This window comes from Tupaia chinensis, unplaced genomic scaffold (assembly GCF_000334495.1).
Source record: "Tupaia chinensis unplaced genomic scaffold, TupChi_1.0 Scaffold139341_1, whole genome shotgun sequence".
Classification (NCBI taxonomy): Eukaryota; Metazoa; Chordata; class Mammalia; order Scandentia; family Tupaiidae; genus Tupaia; species Tupaia belangeri.
The window spans coordinates 1263183-1270615 of record NW_006199230.1 but is presented as its reverse complement, the minus strand read 5'-3'; positions in this window follow the sequence as shown (position 1 = coordinate 1270615).

Here is a 7433-nt window from a genome sequence, read left to right as displayed (position 1 = left end):
TACACACACACACACACATACACACACACACACTATTAATTCTGATTCTCTGGAGAATCTTAACCAGTACAATAGACAATGTAACACCGATTACAACCACTAGAAACCTATACTAAGAGATACACTAAAAAAACACTATAGATAAATTCTAACAGATTTTTTTGAATTTTCAAGTAACTTACAGGAAAGATAGAGAAATAAAAAACAGAGGAAAAAACATACTTGTATTTCAGAGAACTTGAGGAAAAGATCCCATAGCACAGTAATACTAGGAAAGGCAAGGAAAGCTGATGATAATCAGTGAAATTAAATTCTCAGTTTAGAAGAGAACAAAATTCACAAATATTGTAAAAACACAATTAAAGTGCCAAAAAATTTTACTTAAAATATCTGTAGGAAAAGTGTGTGTGTGTGTGTGTGTGTGTGTGTGCATGTGTGTGTATGTGTGCATGTGCGTGTGTGTGTGTGTGTGTGTGTGTCTGTGTGTATGTGTGTATGTGTGTGTCGATAAGCTGTGGAAAATAAGGGATCAACAGTTGGTGTAATGGTTACATTTTTGGACTACCATATGAACGACCATGGTTCGAGCCCCAGACTTAGAGGCTTGAAAGTCATGCTGGGTGCTTGTGCATGCATGTCCAAAATCCTGAGAGGAGAGGAGAGTAGAAGGGATTGCAGTGTGGCCATCCCCTTTAGGGGTGATTTTTTGCTTTCTGTCTCTCTGTCTCTCTGGCATGCATACGTGCCCTCTAACAAAAATCTCTCTCTCAAAAAAAAAGCAAAATTAAAATATCCAGTGGGTATTTTAAAAAAAGATAAAATTAATTTATGCTTTTGAAGCTTTATTTTTATTTAATAGAATATATTGGAATACATCAACCAAATGACCTATTCACCCCCTGTGAATAAATATTCTCTTCTTGAAAGTATTTGAAAACATTTTGTGATCCATATCAAAGGACTCAGGACAATTAAGAGGATTTTTGTCGTATTTCCTAGTTTATCCCTTGCAATAACTAAATCTTTAATACAGCTATTTCTAAGACATGCTCGGTCTTTGAATTTTAATTTCCATCTATCTTCACTTTGTCTTGGCAATTAAGTATTCTTATAACACTGAGCTCACTTTATTGGTTGTAAAATTCAGTGGAGATATAGAAGAAAGCTAAGGGTCATAGTAATTTTCTGCTTGCATAAAGATCTATTATAAAAAGTGAACTGAATTAAGAAAATAACTGTAGTATTTCTTCAAAATATAGCAGAGTTTAGTTTAACTTCATAAACAGGAAGGAATTGCTGTAAATCTATTAAATAATTTTTAACTAACTGCTCTGAAAGTTAACAGAATATTACTCTAATAGAAAATGTGTACCTTTTTTTTTCTATCATTATTATCAAAATTATAATTAATACCCTTTCGAGTGTAGCTTTGGCTATATAAGGTAAAGAAAACTGTCAAAACATAGTCTTTACCATAATGAAGGACAAACAGGTTACTAAGTAAAGCTGATGGGTTACATATGCCACTGTGCTTAGTGTTTGAAATATGAGATTAAAAATAGGTGAATGAGTAGGAAATAGAAACACCGATCTCTTTACCAACATGTGGGTATTCTGAGCACATATTACATCTCAAGTTTATTACTTTTTTGAATTTCACTAAATATTCTAATATTCTCTTGTGGAGAAATTTTTTTCTTCTGCATTTGCTGAAACACTTTTATGAATCCTCTTATTTATCTTTTATTCTAGAGCTAAGGTGAACTTTTCTTCCCCTTTTTTTTTTTTTTTTTGGAGAAGTTTTTGCTATAGGATACATGCACTCTGCAGAAAGACAGAGAGAGACAGAGAAACAGAAATTCAAGAGGAGATGGCCACACTGCGATCCCTTCTCCTCCATTCTCCTCTCAGGATCTTAGGGATGCACTCACACATGCCCATTGTGAGTTCAAGACACCGGGTCTGGGACTTGAACCATGGTTGACTACATGAAGCCCAGCGACATAGTCATTATGACCACATCTGGTCCCAGGGTGAACTTTTCAACATGAACAGTGTAACCCAACCTTCTATTCTCTGACAACCATCAAACTAATTTTTCTTCATTTTAACGCTTACTAAGAACTCAACAATGGCTATGTAAATATATCCTCAACCAGGGGTCCCCAACCTTCCTGGCACCAGAGAACCATCTGCATGGAAAATAATACCTCCACAGATAGAGATGGAGGGGAACGGGTAGGGGGAGGGATGGTGCTGATATTACCTAAATGCACCACATCCACTATACACCCAATTTCCACTACTACCACATTGCAATATACGGTGACACAATGTCACAATAGGGTTTGTGTTCTTATAAGAATCCAGTACTGCTGCTGATCCCCAGGAGTCAGCGCTCAAGTGGCAATGCCAACAGAAGGGAAGGAGCTGCAAACACAGATGAAGCCTCGCTGGCTTCTCTGTCGCCCATACTCCACCACACAGGCCTGGGTTGGGGGACTTGGTGAGGACCAACAGGCTGTAGACAGGCATCAGTCTGCAGCCCTGTGATTGGGAACCCTGGTATGACTGACTCCTACACATCGGATAACAAAATTTAAACATCATTGTATGTTGAGACAAATAAAAGCTTGTCATTATTAGCAAGAAGCATTTTTCATTAAAAGGAGGCAGAGATGTTATATTAAATCAATCTGAAGATTTTTGAGTAACAAGAAAACCCACATGTATAAATAGTATATTTAGGAATGAGTAAAATATTAAAAGTCTTGTTTGCAAGCCAGTAAGTGTCATGGAGATTTTTTTTTTTTTTTTTAGATTTTTCTTTCTTTTTAAAAATTATTTATTTATTTTTTGTTATCATCATAATCTTGTTTATACTACATTGGATTGCATATAACTTTACAGTGTATTACATTGCTTTTTCAAAAGGGAATGCCATGCATTTTAGTCAATACAGAGACATTAATCCCTCCACTTCATCACTCAATATCTTTTCAATGTCTTTTCCCATCATCATTATTATTATTCCTTTTAATCAGTCAATCACTAGTTCTCATTTTACTTGTAAAAAGACTTTACGCATCATGAAATACTTCTCAGACCAATCCAGTTGGGCGGCATGAAGATTAGGGCACTGCATCCCACATGATCAGCTCAAGTCTCAACCAGGCAGCTTGAAAATCATGCCAGGCACATGTTCATGCATGTGATCAAGATCCCAAGAGGAGAATGAAGGAGAAGGAATTGGGGCATGGCCATCCCCTCAGGGGTCCCTTTCTCTCTTTCTCTTTCTCTCTCTCTGGAGAGCACACGTATCCTTTAACAGAAGAAAGTGGGTCTTGTTTGTTCATTTACAGCTAATGTAATTAAATTCAATTTCCTTTAGGTATTTTATAACTTAAATAAATAATAATTTATCATTTAAAAACATTACAAATTCTTAAGCTATCATAACTTTCCTGGATTAAGATTGCATTTCTGGCATAGTAAAGTAAATAATCTTTGAGAGGTAACTATTAATACTATAATGGGCACCAAAATAATGGATATAAGAAACCATGTACATGGGGATCAGCAGGTGGCGTGGTGGTTAAGGCGCTGGATACTCCCACATGGCCAACCATGGTTCGAGTCCCGGACCTGGTGGCTTGCTTTCTCACTTCAACTCTCTCTCTCTCTGTGTGTCTCTCTCTGGTCAAATTAAAATAAATGAATGGATAAAATTAAATAACTAATTTTTAAAAAAAGAAACCATGTACATGCGCTCTATTCCCAAATGATACTTTTCTGTACCTTTACAGTCTCCAAGACACCTGTCTGGTCATCATTACTCTGTGATTAGCAAAAAGTATCTTTTATTCTAGTCCTTTCTTCCTGATAGAGAAAAAACAATTAAATCATACTTGCTAATGTTACCTTATTTCCTCTTTCATAATATCTCTCTTCCCTGCCTATTCTGAACTTAGTAAAGATCTGTCACTTCCTTCCTGGAATAACAGGTTAAATGACTGACTTTATTTACAACTAATTGACCATCTTATTGCCCTTTCCGCTTCATTCAAAATAGAATAGTGAAAATAGTCCCTGAAAATCACATCTGATAGCTCATTCTATGTATACCTCTTTTTTATTTGTATAGAACTATAAAATAAACCAATATAAAGAAGAAAGTAAAATACATTAAGAATTTTTATATAGTATTCTTTCTGGTTGTGTAGAAACATGCAGAATTCATGTGATTTTTTAGGCAAAGCAAATATTCCTAAAGTTAAATTTGATTAAAGTCTTTTTGAAAAATGTCATATAATATTTTTGGAGCTGAATATTGTCCTGACTCTATTAAGAATAAATTTCCACTGTATACTTCTTATACATTGTAGGCTTCATAAAAGTCACCACAAAATAATAGATCAATTACTATAATTTTAGAAATAAACTTCTAGTTCAGTATTGTCCAGTAATTTTCAAGAGGAGCAGACTTCCTGGTCTAGATGAGTTATGTCTACATTCATACTAGGTTTTATTTTTTAAAAAACTTACTGCCACTTTCATCCTTCCTGTGTCTCACCACATTAGAAGATCTAGGATTGGGTCTATAACAGGCAGAATGACCTTGGAAATTCAGGAGCAGAGGTCTGAGAGATCAATGAAACTTGATTAAAGGTCTCCTGCAACTGGTGTTTGTCATTATTTCCTACTGATGCTGGCAAGCTACATTCTATCAATGGAACCTAACGAACACAGGGAATGGAAGCTGCTGGAATTAAAAGAAATATAAATAAATGTTGAATCGCCTTATCTCCATTCTGAGTTCTCAGTGAGGGTCTTTTCTTGATGGTCTGTTCTTTTCAAACAGAAAGTTGCATTTGAATATTATCACATGAATAAACTTATTCCATGGAGCTCATCAGCTAATCCAAACAATGTACCTATTCCAAGAGAGTGGGCCAGTTGGTTAGCAAAGTTTCAACTTAGTTTTCAAACTTTTCTATATTCTCCCAAATTTAAGCTCTAAAAAGTTTTCTTTAATATGCAATGCTAAGTAACATGGGAATGAGAAATTTTAAATATTCAATACATTAGTATAGGTAGCATATCATACTATTAAATATTGATCGACTACCAGCAAGTACTAATCCTGCAAAACATAGAGCTAGATTCTGCTGCATCCCAGGACAATACTAAAGACAATGTAAAACAATAGCACCTGTGTCAGTACACTTAGTTCCAGCTTATAAGACTTGCAAATTTAAAATAAAATATATGATTTAAACCAGAACTTATACTATTGATCTATTCTCTCTGTAGATTGATGTTTCTTCCATGAAGTCTCTCTACAGTTAGCACCTTTGATTGAATGTCGGGTGTTTCAGGAATAATCAAATACTCAAAGGTCACTTCCTATTTCTGAAATAATTTTCAATCTCTCTCTCTTGAACTTAAGTATTTGTGGTATTCTCTTACTCTAAAAAATCTGGTCAAAATATTGTCTAGTGGTATAACAAAGTTTTTTAATAATCATTAGGCAAGGAATTATTAATTCTGGATTAAGATGCATTAAAACTAATAAGATACAGATAACTTTGTAAGATGCTATTCTGTTTAAAAAAAAGAAAAAAAAAAACAACTTAGGGTCAGTGAGAGGTATAGTAATTAAGACACCGAATCTCACATGGCCAACTCTGCTGTTTGAATCCTGGACCTGATGGCTTAAGAGACGTGCCAGGTATGTGTAGGCATGCAAAATCCTGAGAGAAGGAATTGAGACATGGCCATCCCCCCGGGGAGGAGTTCTCACTTTCTCTCTGTCTCTATCTCTGTCTCTCTTCTTTGAGGACATGAGTCCTATCACAAAACTGAAAAATATCTTCTGAATGGTTGGTTAGGAACACACTATACAAATTAAGGAGGCATTTATAATAAGCTTCATACTTCTAAATATATTTTTGTAGATTGAAAATATCACCTGCAACAATGGAAGTTCTATTGACATGAAACATTTGCTTTTCCAAACAAACATTCAAAGACTTTCCTTCTGGGCTGACTGGTTCATCTATATCTTTTCTGTGGATTCCCATCTGTCTTCCTGTCTCTATGTTTGCCAACAATCATTAAAAGTATGATGCATCAATTGATTTCATTTGCTTTGATTCTATGTGGTGATATTTCATTTTGGAACATGACTTGGGTCAGGTATGAGGAAATGAGGATGAAGCTTTCAGGGTTTGAAAAGAGTGATGAGGGTGGGGACTACACTCCTAAGTTCTACCATCTGTTGAAATGCACATGTGATTCAATAAACCAGACTGCCATTCATTGATCATTCATTTAGTAATCCTTTTAGCAAAATGATAGTCCCTGTCCTCAGTGTTAAAAATACTAGCTTAAGATGTAGTTTGTCCTTTCAGGAAATTAAACTCAAGTAGAGAACCACATCAACTGCTGAATTAAATACTACATGTAAGAAATATAGCTCCCCAGATTTTTCAATCTTCTGTAATATATTCTTTTATCAACTAAAATATACTCATTGATTTTATGCATGTATATTTAGAACCATTTCTTTGCAGTAAAATACACAATCTTTGAACACTAAATAAAATACTTGCTACTTCCTTTTCAGGATGGAAAATTGACCAAAGATCAAGAGAAATTAGAGAACAGAACATTTTCATCTCATATTATTCCTACCACAGGAAAAAAAAATAATTAAGAGAGTTACCAACTACAGGACAGTTCTCTGAGGGTCTTGGACTGATCCAATTCTTCCCCTTTTTTCATTTGTAGCCCTCAAGAATAACAGTAGAATATGCTGGCAATGTAACATCTAGAGAAGGGAGAAACTCCCTAAAACAGCCAAAGCTTATTTCCATTCCCTACCTAGAATCAGGATGTTCCTCAGTACATTAGCTCAGTAGATTGTATGTCCTCGGAGGTGTATAACCCAGAGTGAACTGCTTTGGGGGGACCTGCAGCTAGGTGCAAATGGGGCACATGCAGACAGGGATCAATTAATTTTCAGTCAGCTTTACTAAGCCTTGATGGACTGGTTCACACTGAGTCCTAGGCCTCTGTTTTCCCTTGCTGCCTTGCAGAAATAAAGCGGCTTTGTGTAACTTGTTGTGTATATGGGTGTTCTGTCTCACCAAATTCAGACAAATTGTTAACCACTGCAAGGGATCCTACTTCATTCCAACATCTTCCTATGGTCTAATGTTTGTCTTTTTTTTTTTGCTATTGGGTATGTGGGCTTACTAGAGAGACAGAGAGACATAGACAGAAAGCAAGACATCTTACCCCATCCCCCCACACCACCCCCCGGGGAGATGGCCACACCACAATCCTTTCTCCATTCTTCTCGCAGGATTTTGGGTACACACACACACGTGCGTGCGTGCACACCTGGCTTGAGGTTTAAGCCACCAGAT